Source organism: Anas platyrhynchos, chromosome 1 (assembly GCF_047663525.1).
Source record: "Anas platyrhynchos isolate ZD024472 breed Pekin duck chromosome 1, IASCAAS_PekinDuck_T2T, whole genome shotgun sequence".
Lineage (NCBI taxonomy): Eukaryota > Metazoa > Chordata > Aves > Anseriformes > Anatidae > Anas > Anas platyrhynchos.
In genome coordinates this window covers 101,908,512-101,921,402 of record NC_092587.1, presented here as the reverse complement: position 1 = coordinate 101,921,402, position 12,891 = coordinate 101,908,512, and the positions used below count along the sequence as shown (strand labels likewise).

The 12,891-nt window shown below is 38.1% G+C and overlaps 1 long non-coding RNA gene across 1 annotated transcript in view; it reads left to right on the top strand.

Moving 5' to 3' along the window:
• LOC113842355 (uncharacterized) overlaps window positions 1-11,317 on the top strand; it is a 33,558-nt gene extending 22,241 nt beyond the window's left edge. Inside the window, exon 4 of the long non-coding RNA XR_005261409.2 lies at window positions 9,949-11,317. This is a non-coding gene — a long non-coding RNA (uncharacterized lncRNA). The remainder of the gene's footprint in view (window positions 1-9,948) is intronic.
• Window positions 11,318-12,891: the final 1,574 nt, after the last annotated feature.

Here is a 12,891-nt window from a genome sequence, read left to right as displayed (position 1 = left end):
ATGAGCTATGAACTATGATTTATGTATATTTACTTTTGTCATACTTCAGCATCAACAGGATAACACTGTTAACATTTCTTCTCATATAGAACACTTAGACTTTTACTGCCTACACAGTCAATCTTCTGACTGTCTCCAAATGATACTACAGTGCTTAGAAATGTTTCATAAAGAAGCTCACAAGAACAGAAAGGCAGTGAATATTGATTTATTTTTAGAACACAAGGAACAATTTCTATACATTTTGGAAATGACTGGCAGAATCTGTTATGATCTTCCAACATGACATCATTGGTAGATTTTTATTTGTAAACATTATCAAAATAACTGAAGTCCTCTCTTTCCTCATGAAAAATGTCTGAGAAATTAATAATTTTTAGCTGTGACAACCTAAATAGGATTTCTTAGACTTATTTGAGGAATAGAATCCTTAGACACACCAGATGTCCTACTGAAGGAAAAAAAAATAGAGCACAGGATCTGAGTTAGGGGATATTCAGCATGAGACAGTTAATTTGATTGAAAGCTATTAATACTATCTTGCATTAGAAGAAACAACTTCCATTATTACATCTCTAGTTTTTCAAAAGGACTACAGCTAGGTAAGAGACATTCTTTTCCGTTCCTGCATTTATTAAAATCTTCACTGAATACTTATTTCTATATTTAGGTGATGGTATCACAGCTCATTACCAGGGAACAAATTAGTTTGAGTCAGAATCCAATCTATCTGACTGTTCAAGGGAATAAAGGTGTAAGGGAAGCACTGCCAGTGTTGTTCTGCTGTGCTGGGTTTATGTGGCAAGGTTTTGGAAGCAGGGGGCTGCAGGGGTGGCCTCTGTGAGCAGAGCCCCCATATAAGATCAGAGCTGGCTCCAAAAGGGACCTGCAACTGGCCAGAGCCAGGGAGCATTGCCGGCTAGCCTCTGGGAGAACAGATTTAAGGAAGGGGAAAATTAACTGCTGCCCAACAGCAGCTGGGTGATAAAGGAGTGAGAACCAGCCCTGCAGACCCCAACATTAGAGCAGAATGAGAGCAGGAGGTGCTCCAGGCAGGCAGCAGCAGTTCCCCTGAAGCCTGTGGAGCTGTGGAGAGGCCCCCGGTGGAGCAGGTGGATGTGGCCTGGAGGAGGCTGCGGCCCATGGAGAGCCCACGCAGGAGCAGGGAGTCTGGGGGGAACTGCTGCCTGTGGGGGACCCGTGCTGGAGCAGTTTGTTCCTGAGGGATGGACTCCGTGGTACGGGGCCATGTGGGAGCAGTTCTTGAAGAGCTGCTGCCTGTGGGCAGCCCCCACAGGCTCAGTTCAGGAAGGATGGCATTCCCTGGGAGGGTCCCCATGTGGAGAAGGGGCAGAGAGTGACCATGAAGGAGCAGCAGAGATGAAGTGACAGGGACTGACCACAGGCGCCATTGTATGTTCCCCTCTGCTGCTTGGGGGGGAGGAGTTAGAAGGGGGGCAGAGGGGAGGAGGTGTTTTTAATTTGCTTTATTTTCTCACTGCTCTAGTCTGTTACCAATAAGCAACAAATTATATTAATCTCTGTAAGCTGAGCCTGTTTTGCCTGTGATGGTAATTGGTGAGCAATCTCCCTGTCCTTATCTTGGCCTTTGAGCCCTGCTCCATCATGAGGGAGCGGTTGTGGTAGAGTCCAGCTGTCCATCAAGCTGAAACCAGCACATCTGCAACTGGGCTGCTTGCTCTCTTGTTCACTGGAACAAGTTGGTAAGTGACAGTAGAGTACCAATGATGTGCTAACTTTTGTCTCCTGACTTTTAACGTTTTGAAGAGAAATACTTTTCTTTTTTTTTCTTTCATCAGTGTGATTTTTTTCTTTTCCAATTCTCTTCCTTAGTATTTTCTAGATCAATCAAACCTTTGCTTTTGATTCAAAGCAAATATTTTGGCCCTATTTGGGGAATCTTTAAGTAGTGCTAACCAATGGAAATAAAGAGATGGATATAGGTGCTGTGATGAAGCTGTAGGAAGCTTGTGTAGCCTGGAGCTGAGGTAGTGAAGAAGTGGGAGACCCAAATTCATAGATCACAGGCTTGAGGCACTAACTTTTAAGTTCCTCCATCACTGGGGTCACTCATTGTAGCTGAGAGAGTGATTTCATTCCTCCTGGTTCCAATACATATGTTATTACCTCACACCATATAGGACAGCTGTAACGGGATATAGTGAGAGACCCTGAAGCCTAGTGGCTTAGTCTTGCCAGGTTCAGCAGATACAGGTCCACGTAGAAGGGTGAAATTAACTCTTTCATCTCTCACATTTTCTCAGTGATTGCCCTAACCACAGTGCTAGCAAAAGGTGAGTCCCAGACCTTCTGCTTTTTAGAAGCAATTTTTTGTGTGGTGGGAGAGTAAAGGGAGAAGATAGAAGAAATCGTTTTGATGGATTTGACCCAAGTTTTTGGCTGTTTTTCAGGTCAGATTAACCTGGTTTTGTTTGTTTGTTTTAATGAATATATTATTTGTCTATATGTGTCTGATTTTCTCTGATGTGGTCAACAGTAAATGATGCCAGTAAGGTGATGAATAGTATCCATCTATCTTACTAGATGGTCAAAATAAATGATCTGATGAGTTAATTAATGTAGGTGTACCCCAGCAATGTATCTACTGCAACCATAACAGATTCACCCCTGAGCAAATGGAAACAGAAGGAAGGCTGCCAAATGTTTTGGAGCCATTGGATATTACTCCAAGAATGAGTAAGCTTCTTCACCAGTATTTCTCAGTCTGAGTCAGATCTAGATAATCAAAGGCCAAACTTTTCTATAACAATTAACTATTTGGATAAGGAATCAAAAGAAACAGAATTTCTTTTTAGAGTAGTGCTTCTCTCTTAATTGATGAAAAATGTATTATGTCAAAGAATTCAGTATTGCAAAGGCATTTGCTAAAATTCTGAAAATCCTTGAATTTATTTAAAGTGCTATCAGCCCTTTTTTGATTATTCAGTTTAGACAAATCACTGTGCACTGGTAGATCATCTAAACTGAATAACTGTTTTCCTCTTCAGAGTTTTTGCATTTATTTGACTCTGAAATTTTGGGACACAAATCAAACATGGAGAGAAAAAGATGGAGTAATTCTTAAAATTACTTCTAACTATTACTGGAATAGGAACTTAGCCAAAACCTGAGGGGAAAGGAGTAAACAAAACCAAAACAAAACAAACAAACAAAACAAAAAGCAGGGGCAATCAGTGTTTGTTCTCTTCATAATGTGAACCATTATTTAACCAGAATGTGAATGTGTGATGTAATTGACAATTGCATCTTGCATATCCTTAAACTTGAAATTGTTATGAAGATGTTTAGGTCTTAGCATACCTTCATTTTCCTTTTTGCTGTTACAGTGTAATGATGCATATAATACAGTGATGTACAATGCAGATGGATTAGTCTTAAAATGAATGGAATAGAATTATGATAACATAGTGGTTTTTCTGCCAAGCAAGGTGTGAAACTATCATGTTAAGGATGATTTATAATTATTTATTTTTTGCAAGTGCTGCCAGTCAGGTACTGTCTTGTCAAAATAAGCTTGTAAAAGAAAAATAACAATAGAAATCTTGAAAAATAAGAATTCTCTGAGAACACTAAAAGTATTTTGTTAAGTAAACCAAGTATGCCATCTCTATAATACTTGATTGTCTGTTGGTTCATGCCTCTTCTTTACTCAGGAAGAATTACGATAACTGCTCAAAACAAAAGAAACATATTTGAATCTTGATTTCCATTTCTTTTGAAACTTGATTATTCCTGTAGTAAAAAGTGATTTTTTTTTTTAATTTTGTTGGAGTTTTGTGTGTGTGTGTGCACACGTATGTGCTGTCCTTTCACAAAATAGTGTGTGGGAAGGTTTATGGCCAGTTCTTAATATAGGACATTTTCCAGCCATGCAGAAAGAGAAAATGATGATAAACTGTGATGTGTGGTGTTTCATCATCTTTCTTATTTGTATTTCAGTAGCATCCAGCAATCTGATTTAAGGACAGCACTGTGGAAAGCACCATGTGAACACATGGCACAAGATAGACCTTGTCCAAAAAGAGCTTATGATCCGAATAAAAATAGCTATAAAGAAGAGAATTGACTCGCCATAGGCCAGATTTGTTGGTTTCCCTTTTGGTCCTCTGACTCACATCACCTTTCATAGTACACACCTCATATCTGTTCTGACTAATTTCATCTGGTAATTTGTGGGTAGCATGAAATCATGTGTGCATTGCATAAGTAATTCAACCGTAGTGTATTTTCTTCAAAATAATTCTGGCATAATTACTCAAGCACATAAAATGGTCAATAAATAGGACATAGCAAATGTAGTTTCTGTAACAAAATTCAGTTGTTCCAGTGATTATGAACAAATTTGGTGTTGAAATAAAATTATTTAGGTTTCTCTCGAGAATGGAGCCAAAGTAAAACAATTAGTAGCATTCCAGAGAAACCAGAATTTTGAACATGTGAAGAATGGGAATTAGTTGTTCATATTCCAGGAGCAATTACTCCCATGGACCTCATATCTCTTAAATCAGCTAGAAGACCATCTGCTCCAAAGGATTTATCAAATGCTATATTCCTGCTTAAAGTAGTGTTAGGTAGTCAGTTATACTTCTCTTTACCTCCTTTTTTGCTGAAAAGGTTTCTAATGTGCCATTAACCTGTTAAAAAATTTCATAATGAATCTCCAAATGAAACAAAACATAGCTTGCTGTGTCATCACACCCAAATGCAGGCTTCATTTATAATGGTTCCAAAGTCTGCTGTGTCTGAAACATAAATATATAAATAAATTAAAATAATCTGCTGTGAACTAAAAAGTACCATACTCCTTTGCTTTTTTATCTTGTGCTAGTCTGTGATGTAAGGAAAACAGGATCAACTCTTTGACTGGGCATCTGGTTTACAGTTTTTCAAAAATTGGAAAGTTTGTATTTTCAAGCTTCTGCAATTATAATCATCTTAAAAACATTTTTTTTTCAAAACTACTCCTGCTCTGAACAATTTCAGCCCACACAAATCAGATTCTACATTCCTGCTTTACCTCTTACCACGAGAGCTCAGGTAACTAGAAATATTGGTCAATGATGAAAGCACAGTCCTAAAAATAGATATAATGTAAAGCATATGTTGTAAATTCCTTGTTTCTGCATGAATATGTTACATCAACATCTTTGCTGTAAACATTTCATGTGTAGGATATTCCTCTTTCGTCAGAGTTTTTGTACTTGATCATGGTCATTTGCCTGTTTTCCTGTGCAAATGAGGGCATATCCTTGGGGCCAGGCTCACTGCAGCAGATTTCTGGAGCTTTGGAGTTTACCATGAAATCCAGAGCCATCTGCGTCTATCCTTGTGATTTGACAATTGCAACATAACCCGTGTTCCTGGTTGCTTGTTTTCTGCTAAAAAGCGTTTCTGCTTATTAGGAAATGTGTGTTAGACTGACACTAGAATTTGGCACACGTCTTTGGGTTAACTTGGCCAAAGTGATTTATAGCTGTTTGTTCATGACTAGCATCTATTAGTGGAAAACGCTCTAAATAAAATCTCATGAGAGGTGAGCACAATAGGGGATTGTTAAGGACTATCTGCACAGCCAGTGCCCCTGCCATCACTAAGTGCAGGGACAATTACATGGTGGCTTTCCTCTGGTCATGTAACCATATAGTTAGGGACCTTTTATATTTCCTTACTAATCTTACATTTCCTTCCCGTATTTTCAGGGATGGATAGAATTCAGCCATCAGCACTGAATAGCTGCTGTGCAGAAGGACTGAGCCAAATTATGGACTGCAATCTGATGCCGTTCCAATGATTAGCACCTGATCCTCACGTAGTCCTATTAAAACTTCCTAATGTAGTAAGCATGAGTAAGCATATCATTATCTGTTCCTGGTTGAGCATGAAACCTTCACGTCTGATGGCATCTCTCATTTAGTGGAAATGAATGCTTTGTCCTGTACATCAAATGAGGGGGGGAGGGAAATGGGCGACAAATGGTCTTCCTACCTTCAGCTGAAGAGAATGCTTGGATCATAGTCTCTTTATCCTCTGCTAAAGTACTTTGTAGATAATATAGGAGCTAAACTGTATTACAGGAACAGGGAGAGTTCAGAATGAAAACTGGCCATCTGAATAGATATGAAGTACAATAAGTACTGACTTCTAACTTTGTGACAAGCTCGGTAATGACAGCCTTTATATTTTCCCTGTTTCATGTCTACTGTAAACATTTTTCTCTTGTGAAATTGTGAAGGCAAGTATCCCTTGCCTACCCTACTCGGAAAGCTCCTGATGTGATAGGACACTTTGCATCAAATTTTCTAAGCTTGTTGAGATAGCTACTAGGCCTTAGAAATAAAGACAAACACACATGGCAAACATTAGCACCAGTGTCATTGGCTCTATACCAAGTTATCAGTCTGAAAATATGTCTAGATATCTAGGAGCATCTCTGTCAAATTTGGTAACTGATACTGATGAGAACTGTGGCTTCTGTGTTGTTTTTGTTGTTGTTTTTTTTTTTTTTTTTTTTTTTTTTTTTCTGGTTGTAGTTGTTGGTTGTTGTTGATTTTGTTTTGTTTTAACTTGATTGTGGTTTTCTTACCAAGAAAAAAAATAGAAAAAATTTCATCCAAACCCATTTGGCCCTCTTCCCTGTTCAGCTGCTCTACTAATCAATACCAAGCTTGCTTCCAATGTACTTTAGGGAGCTACATAGGCATTTTACAACCACAGTAGTGTGGTTTTACCTAAAAAGATGCAGTATTTAAAACCAGATTTAAAAGGTTTAACAGAAGTCTCATATCAAGCAAGAAACAAAACCACTAACCTGTTACTACCCTTCTCTCCTCCTGTGCCATAAAATCATCCAGCTCTCCTTCTCTTCAGCCATTTATTTCTCTTAGTATGAAATCATATCTGTGCATAATAATATTAATACAGTTATATTTTAATGAGGAAAATACTGTAAAATGTAGTAAAAAGAACTAGTTGTTTAAATATATATTTTTTTTCTACAGTCTTATATGTTTCAGAAAGTTTCTCCAGTCCTCCAATGTCTCCCTCAATTTCTCCCCAGGTATGAAAATAAGCATAGCCAAAAATTAATCCTGGTGTTCATCTTAAAAGTAATAGATTCTTTTTGGCTTCATAGAGCAAGGTTTAAATAAAAGAAGAAAATAAAAACAATTTTGAAACTACACATTAAATACTTGGTGAACACCGTAAATACTTCTCTTGTGTGCAAGATAAAGGGAGAGAACAATTGGAGTGGTTTCAAAAGGCCACCAGATGAATAAAGGTGTTGTCAGGAAACAGCAAATCACTTTAAGTACGTTACAGGAATACTTCACCTTTCTCAGAAACACTGAGCATAGGCCATTTTCAAGAATCTCACCAGAACTTGTTAATCTTAATTATGTACATTAGCCCATGTTAGGAAGATGGATCCTTCACAAAGCATGAATACTTTTTTGGCCTTTCAGCATTAAAGTCTGTTACACGTTCAGTGGAAGCCTAGTTTTTATTTTTAAATAATCTCAAGAAAGCTGTTACTGCTGTTACGTACTGGTACTTGGTGACTGTGCAACAGCATAAAAACTGCATGGGAGCTTTATGGCATGTTGTAGCACAAAACATAATTTTTAGCACAATGGATGAACATTGTGCTGGATCCTATTACTTTGGTATGCAATTAATAGAAAAACTTGTGCTGTGTGTTTGATTTAGTGACTTATAATGCCTTGTAGTAGACAACTAGCTAGCAAAGCCTTCCCCATGAAGTCCTCCTAGGAGTAGTTGCAGTGGTAAATCTCACTTTCATCAATGAAAACTACTTAGGAGGAAAGATTTATGCTAAACTGATTTGTGTTTGCAGCCCTATTCAAAACTATAACCAGGTTTCTCTCATTACCTACTTTTCACATTAGAGTAGCTGTTGCTATCATAACCTCCATCCCTACCCCCTTCACGGCTTATTGTCTGTTTTCACACTCCTCCTTGCTTTATAATCACTCACTCACACTCATTTATCACTGGCTTACTCTGTCCTGCCTACACTATCTCCCATTTTTGTCATGGTGTGCTGGTACATTACAAATACAATTAAACCTTTTACGATACTGCAGCTTTTGGCTGATGCATCCCAGCTTCAAGGTTGAAAGATTTCTGGTATTACCACTGATATCAGTTCTTTCCCATTTATCGGCAGTGTACGGACTAATGCAGAAGTGTTGCATTAATTAAAGGAAGCATCCAGTAATGCTGCTGTTTTTGCCGGTCTGACACTGAATTGGAGCTTGATGCCTGCTCATGTTTTAAGAGCCATTCATCACACATGTCATCCCAAAGCAGCCAGCTGTCTGAGAAAAGCCTCATTTGCATTTCATCAACTACAGTCCCTCTTCTCCCTACCTTTTGTATGGTGCTTTGGCTTTTTTTTTTATTATTATTATTGTTATTTATTTATAAGAGCTGCTCTTCAAAAAGCAGATTAGATAAAATTAGTGTTCAATTTAGAAATATGATTTTCTTTAGTTCAGAGGTCTTGCAGTTGATCTGAGTGGAAAAAAGGTGTCATACAAACATAGCCATGCAATCTGTCTGTATAAAGAAATTAATGTATTTTGGAAGAAGACAAAGACTTTTATGATGGATGGACTACACCTCTATTAGTTCTGTACATTAAGCTGTTAGAATTAATAAAACATTTCATATATTTTGAAAGTTCCTTAAAGGAGATAGGATTTTTAAATCTCAGCAGCTCTGAATGATTCTACATTATGGGTTTTGATTTCCTTTATTGTTAGACCGAAATTGTATGTGTCAGGTTATATTGAAGCCATTTTAGGAGGCCAAAGAACATGCAAAACCATCTCAGTGTGTGGAAACCACCTAGAGAAAAGAGAATGAAATCATAAGCTCGCACTTTCATTCAGTGACTGACTTGATGAACTAATTTTTACTTTTGTTGCTTTACTGAATAGAGCAGAATCTGAAAGCAAATACATCTCTACTATATAGCAAAATGATGGAAACACAAATCTCTCTGTATATGTCTTTATATGTTAAATAAGGAATGTTATAGATACAGGTATATATGTGGTTGATATATGTGGTTGTCTGTCTCAATTGCTGGTTTTGCAGAGTATCAGGGTTGGTTTAGCAAAACAAAAACAGTCCAAACTGGGATCCTATGTCCCTTCAGCTAAATGGCAAAAAAATACAGAGAAATTGCAGTTTAATATGGTGTAGTTTCCAATTTTAAAATATAGAAAATACCTATGTCTAGGCCATATGTTTTCCAAATCTTTTGTTCCTTTAACCAGCACCAAAAATCTGTTCTTCCACACAGTGAACGAGATGCATCTTACATAGCCATCATGATTGAAGCCATTATCTGTCACCAACGGAGAAAAACAGAGCCATGTCTCTACAATAGGTGTCTACACCCAAATCTAATTTGATGGGCAGATGCTCTGGGATGTGCTGCGGTATTAAGTGTGCCTTGCATTTTTGCTGTCCAGACTTCAGAGGGGTATTTACTTGTTCCTGGACCTTATTCTAACTGCCTACAGAAATGGCTGGAGTACATATCTGGAGAGATCCCACAGTTGTCATATAAATGAAATAACTGGAACTAGATGATTAATTATTAGAGAACTTGAGATGAATTCATTGTCACGTGCATATTATATGCTAAGGTATTGGGCAAAATCCAATACTTAGCAGCACCTAGATAAATATTAAACAACAAATACATAATTTCAGGCATATATACTTAAGTCCTGTTCATTTCAACAAGGTTTAGGAAGTGAGTGTTTTGCTGAATAGGCTGTATGGTTGAACTGTTGAAAAAAAAAAAAAAAAGCATATTTGTGTAGGTTGTACAAATGTTAATTTCTATTTATTCCGATTTTTCTTACATAGCTGCCACGTGAATGGAAATAGCCAAGGAGTGTGCCATTTCCTCTTACATCACTGGAGTCAGAAAGTTGTGACCATAGCTGCTTTCTTCTTTTGGTGCTATGTTCATGCTACATTTGAGCAAAGTACTGCAACAGTAGCAAGGCTTTTGTATGTGGATGACTTGCCTTTGTACTTTTTCAGCCATGAAAAAGGATACCCACTGCAGCATCGGGTGTGCACTGGGCATCATCTTTGTTTCAGGCTATAGCAAGTTGTTGTGCATGATGCATGCAAACCTTCTACCAGTAATTTGAGGAGTAATTTCAACAAGTTTGTTCATCAAAAGTGCCTTCCTATCTCTCCAGTCTGCTTATATCTATCTTTAAGTTTTTAATCTGTTTATATTTCAGAGTGCACAAAAGCAGGAGAAATATAAGTCTTATATAGATCTATTATTTTTTATTATCCTTTTAAAGAATCATTATTTTAGGTTATGGGAAGACAAAGACTCAGAGAGAATGTTTTTGTGATACATCCAGTTGTAGCCCCTCCTTGTCCCAGTTTTTCTTCTGCTACACACACCACAGCTGTTCTTTGTGTGACACTGTAGCTGTTCCCACAATTTCCACCAAAGAGCTGGAAAAAGCAGTGACAGTTGACTTAACTTTTGCAGGTGGTTTAACTTTAATGTGTTTGTATCTGTCATCCTTTAAACTGCTCCTCCGTGGAGCTATTTAATATCACATTTGGAAGTGTGCATGGTAAGAGAATTTGAATGTACCTATAATACTTTAATGTTTCTTATAATTTTTCAAATGACTGTCTTTTAAATAGTATAGAAATAAAGATTTTAAAATAAAATTGATTTCAATGTCTTAGTTTTAGCATATTATTTACTATCTCTATGGATCTATGATCTCACCAATGACTTTAAACCAAGCATGTGTATATCTTTATTGTTAAATAACACAAAAAATTGTCTTAGTTATTTGGTATCTGCTTTGAATTTAGAGCTTTTTAATGATTATATTTTCAACCTAGTTAATCACTTATGTATTCCCTAAATTATAAAACTTCTCTCTTACCCTGATATGCATATATATAGCTTGACTCACTTTAGTCTTAATACATCATTTTTTGTTAATGTGATTAATGCTTTTATATAGGGATTATTACCAGAATCAGACCTGCTTTCAAATTCTTTAAAAGTTGTCATCTCTTTTTTTTGTTCAATTTATCAGATACACAATTATTATACGTTTTTCTCAATCTTCGAGCAAAATATATATACACATAACCTTATCTCTATTTCCAGCTGGAAAATAGGAATTATTTGTAAATGTAATTACAGAGGATTGATTCCTAATCAAATTAAAAGACTTGGAAGCCATATCCTGTGAACTCAATTGTCATTTAAATAGCATCTGAATTGGTACCTGAATAGCCTAATAGTTCTGAAGGCAAAGCAATGATGTTGGTCCTTCAGAAAGCAATGACATACAGAACTGAGCAAATATGTGATAGCAACATCATTTTATGTGAAGAGTTTACAGCCTACACATACGGGATTAGACTGGGTATGTGAGGAGAGGCAGAGGCAGCCTGCAAGAGTGAGGAATGAGAGAGGCAGCTTAGAGCACTGTGTGTGGGAAGCTGCTTTACATATAAAAGACAGCCTGGGAAAGCCAGGCAGGAGAGAGGAGGTTGAGGGGAAGGGTGCCTGGTGCCTGTGCCCGTGCGGATAAGGAAGGCCCCTGGCTTGAGTGGAGAGGAAAAGGTTTTGTGCCATGAGTGAAGGGAAGGATGGGGGAACACGGGGGCAGTAGCATGCATGTGGTGATGCCCATACCTTCCTTATTCCAGCAAGCCCCAGCCCCACCACTTTCCCTTTTTTGCCATGTCCTTCTCTGCTGCAAAATAGTGATGTAGGCCTGCTAGTGATGTGGGCTGAGGTCTGCAGCAGGCAGAGCAAAATGGGTGAAGAGGTCTCTGTCATGAAAGGGGAAAAAAAAAAAGTGCACCACCTCCTTGCCCCACAGTGCAGGTTTCAGCATCAGATGTTCATCAGGGGTGTTCCCCTGATGCCTGAAATATCACAGCCCCTCCCAATGAGCCTAACGTAGAGGCAGCAGATGAAGGCTATAGGTAGTCAGAGTTTTGGGTATGATGGAGGTGAAAGAGGAAACTGAAGCTAACCTCTGGAAGGGGAGAGCTGAATCTCGGAAAAGCTCTTGTGTTTGCTGTCACATGGACATATGGTGTCTTCCTGGCCGAGTCATTTTGCGTTGAGATTTATGGAAACTCAGAGTGCAATTGAACAATGAGGAGGGGATGATTTCCTCCTTAAAGATGGTGAGAAGGGAGTCAAGAGGTGTTGACGCAGCAGTGGAAGATATGACACCTGAGAGTGAGCATGAGCTACAGGCACTGCAGTGTATCATGGAGGTTCCTGAGGAAGCATAGTGGAAGAAAGATGTTAGGGCCTGTACCTAGTACCAGAAGAAGAGTGTCAGGGACTTGAGGAAGGAACAGGGATTGTTGGGTAAGTGGAGTGGTCCTAGACACGCAAACTGGTGTAGGCTTCTCCATTCATTGCAGTAGTGTTTTCTTCCTGCCTTTATATATATATATATATATATATATATATATATTCTCCCTACAGCCTTATTTGTTCTCTATCTCATTTGCTGCCCATATATGAGAGTAGCCCAGGCACTTGCGAAGCCCACAAAGAAAACAAAAATGAGGAGTCTCAGCTGAGGTAAGATGAGTAACTAAACTGAGATAAAGTGAACCAGAAAAATACAGCTATAAGGAAACTGAAAAAGGGCTATGTGCAATAGTTGCTTATGTGCAGCTCTTGAGGATCCTATTTGGCAAAAGTCAAGTTCTCTCTCTGTTTCTATGCTTACTAGCTTTCTTCAGATACCTCTTCGTTCCTCCTGTAATCTCTTTCTCCTTGGA